Source organism: Silene latifolia, chromosome 4 (assembly GCF_048544455.1).
Source record: "Silene latifolia isolate original U9 population chromosome 4, ASM4854445v1, whole genome shotgun sequence".
NCBI classification, from domain to species: Eukaryota; Viridiplantae; Streptophyta; class Magnoliopsida; order Caryophyllales; family Caryophyllaceae; genus Silene; species Silene latifolia.
This window is the reverse complement of record NC_133529.1, coordinates 84,248,688-84,252,575: the sequence shown is the minus strand read 5'-3', so window position 1 is coordinate 84,252,575 and position 3,888 is coordinate 84,248,688. Positions and strand designations below refer to the sequence as shown.

The window sequence follows — 3,888 nt, the reverse complement described above, 5'->3', positions numbered from 1 at the left end:
ATGAAGTGAAGGTTCATACCTCCAACAACAGTCCAGGGCCGACAGCGGCAGGAGAAGTACCCTTCTCCATCAACTCCTGATGAACCATGGCCCTCATAAAGCGAATGAGGACCGCAAAACCAGCAGTGACCCAGTCCCAACGGCCTAGGCCGCTCAGGTCAGAAAGAAAGGGAAGGAGCTTCGTCGATAGCCTCTCTCCCTTGTCTCCGAGGTAGATCGAAGACAGGAACCACCAGAGCCACAAGCGGACTATCTGCTCTGCAGTACAGGGAGGAGGAGCCGTCTCCCTCCCCTCGATCACCATCGACGTCAGGGTCTTCCCCGGAAAATAGTCCCGGACGTAAGAACTAGGCACCAACCCGGGTACCGCAGCAGCCTTCGGCATCAAGTTCCAGCCGATCAATCTCCTAGCCTCAGCCGAGTCTACTCTCATGGCTATCTCCGGCCACTCCACCACCTCAGTCCCACACGGCAAACCAGAAATCATGCCGTAATCCTCCAACTTGACCTCCACCTCACCAAATAGCATGTGAAATGTGGAGGTCGTGTCCCAAAACCGGTCCAAGAAAGCTCGGACCAGGCTGAGGTTAGCCCGAAGCTTCCTCCTCGTGATATCCCTCAAAGCCTGCACCAAAGCACCGAACGCTCCCCGCTCGATGATGGCACGCTCCTCAGCCGACAGCCTCTCGTAGCACCCCATCACCGTCGTGTAGCCCGAGAATGATCTAATGTTCCTGGCCTCCTATTTGGATTCGAAACAAAAGCTATCTTTAGCTTGAATGAAGAAGAATAGGAATAACAAAAAGAAATGAAAGAAGACGAATGAAGAGTGATGAATTCGATTTACCAAGCTCTTCACCGTCCTGTAGGACAGGTGACCCTCTGCGGCCCAAAGTAGGTGCCTGCTGTCCCAAGACTCAGCCCACTGATGCGACCATAATTGGCGCATATTTAGCCCCCGAATTACCATTGTTTCTATGCTTTTTAGTGCTTATTTGGGTCATTTCTTATCTTTAGTTCTTTGTTTTGCATATTCTTTGAGATTTTGATCCCTTGGTAGGAAAGGAGTAAGAATCTTGCATTTTCATGGCAAAACAAGGCTAAATGGATCATATTCAATGACCAAGCATCAAGGAGAGACAAGACTAGAAGGCCTTTGTACATAGCTAAGTAGAAGATCATTGTTGAGAAAGGATCCTTGAGTCCCCAAGGAAATCCCCAAGGATTCTATGAAGAAAAGGGAAGAAAAGAAGAAGGAATGACGCTGTAGAAGAATCCGAACGGATCATCCACGATCCGTCCGTCCGCCCGGCTCAATCCGAGCGTCCTTACCCGGATCCGCTCGGATCCCCCAGCCCAGATCCGAGCGTCTTACGCCTTGATCCGCTCGGATCGTCCATGCCCCATCCGTCCGTCTCGACCTCCATCCGCTCGGATCACAAAGACAAAGATGGTTTCGTCCTTCAAGTTACAAAATGGAGACGCCCTTCTCTCATTGAATACCGGAGTCTCCTTGCTCAACTTAAAAAGTGTAATTACTAGTTTAGCCCTTAGTTAACCCTAATGCATCCTCCCTAATTTTCACTATAAATACCCCATTAGTCTAATTAGAGGAGCATGTTCTTCTAATAAATAATTAGAGTAGTTAATATCAATCAAATCTCTCTTCAATATTGTAATCAAGTATTAATCAAGTTTTAATCCAAGTTTTAGTTCCTTAATCTCTCTCTTGTTCTTACTTTATTTTGGGTAATTGAAGATTATTTGGGTTATTATTGGGAGATTGACAACCTCTCAATCTAGGATTCAAGTACTTCTATTATTCTTGCTTTATTATTGGAATCATTAGTAGGTATAATCTCTTAATCCCTTTTTAATTATTGCTAATTACTTTCATTTATTCATCATGTTTCATTATGTTAGTATGATTGACAACCTTTCTAGCATGATCAATATGATAATGAGTGAGTAGTCTCTTAGCTAGGGTTTAATGGGTGATTAGGGGAAACCAACATGGGGATGATTCATGCTTAAATCAATATGCTTTCATATCTTATTTGCTTGCTTGTTTTGATCTTAATACATGCACATGTTATGTTTGATGAAATGCTAAGCCTATGAATCCTTGCATTTATTATCATCTACTATCTCTTCAACTTGACTTGTAAGATATAACCCAACTCGAGTCTTGTTAGACCATGCATGTGTTAAGTAGGGAAGATTAAGTCGACTTGTAGGTGTTGTACAATCCAAGAGATTCGGCTCCGGGACCCAAACTTTCCTAGGATTGTAAGATATAACCCAACTCAATCCATCACAACAATAATTGCTTGCTTATAATTTGAGAACATGTTTGTATGATCATATCCCATGAATCCCCTATGAACCCATGACACCCTAGTGCTTTTAATCAATTGTTTACACCCTTATTCTATTTACCTTGTTAGTTTATTTTAATTGCTATTTTAGTTTAGTAACCTTCTACATCAACCCAACTTGTGACACCCCTTGACACCGCTAGTAGCAATAGAAATCTTCGTTTTCAATACCCGTCCCTTGGGATCCGACCTTTACTTGCCTCTTTACTAATTTGTAGAGTTGTTTGTGAAGTATAAATTGTGTTTTGTATCGACCATTGACCAACGACCACAATTGCTTAATTTGTGAACTAAATGGCTCCGATCAAAAATGGCGCCGTTCTTGGGACGGTGTTTAATTGATTTAAGATTTCTTTTATTGTTTTTAGTTGTGTCTTTTTCACCTTGGGAAAGTAAAACTCCTCAAGGTTTGTTCTAATTGTTTTCTAGTTGTTTGATATTTTGCATGTCTAGAAGGTTACAAAGAGATTTGTTACCTTTTGACCGTGAAATCGAAAGAACCTTGACGAATAATAGGAGACTTGTTAGGAGGAATTTGGGAGGTGTTGGTGAAGTTGTCCAACCCACAAGTGAGTTTGTCAATCCTTTCGCAATAGAAGGAGAAGATAACCCATTAAACAATACCACACAAAATCCACCTACAATGCCTAAATTCTCGTCACACTCTATACCCACCGAGGAGGATCTACCAAACGGTACTCCTACCCCACAACATCTTACCGGAAACTTTATTGCCAAGTCCGCCTTCATCCAACTAGTTGAGAGGAGCCAATTCGGGGGCATGCCAAGTGAGGACCCTCATTCTCATATGGAAACATTTTGTGATTATTGTGAAGCTATCTCTCAAACGGGCATGACTCAAGACCAAATTAGATGGGTCTTATTTCCTTTTTCGTTAATCGGCACCGCAAAGCAATGGTTGAAGGGCCTTGATAAGGCCACCCTTGGAATAGATTCTTGGAAGAAGTTAGCTCTCGCTTTCTACAAAAAATTCTACCCACCGGAAAAGACTAATATGCTAAGAGCTCAAATTACGGGTTTTAAGCAAAGGGATGAAGAATCTTTGTATGAAGCTTGGGAGCGGTTCAAAGGTATTTGTCGCTCATGTCCTCACCATGGACTTAGCGAATGGTTTTTAGTGCAACAATTTTGGAATGGTTTATATGAAGATTCAAGGAACATTCTCAATATGGGATCAAATGGAATGTTCACCGAAGTTGATGACAATCAAACATGGAACAAGATTGAGGAAATGGCGGTCCATAATTCGCAATATAGTAGGCCTCGCAAGGCTACTAGAGGAAAGTATGAAGTGGACACCGTTACTCAATTGGGTGCTCAACTTAGTGCTCACATTGACACTATCAACTTGAAGTTTGAACAAGCTATGGCTAGACTTGAGGAAAGCTCAAAATCATCAAAGCATCATGTCAATGCCTTGACGGCATCCTCATCAATCCCAAGCGGGATATGTGAGAATTGTGGAACCTTAGGTCATGATCAAAGTGAA

At 42.6% G+C, this 3,888-nt stretch overlaps 1 non-coding gene across 1 annotated transcript; it reads right to left on the bottom strand.

Annotated features, from left to right (window-relative positions):
- Positions 1–3,393: 3,393 nt before the first annotated feature.
- On the bottom strand, positions 3,394–3,500 carry LOC141654250 (small nucleolar RNA R71). The gene has a single exon (XR_012547812.1). It is a non-coding gene; the product is annotated as a small nucleolar RNA R71 (small nucleolar RNA).
- Between the last annotated feature and the right edge of the window lie 388 nt (positions 3,501–3,888).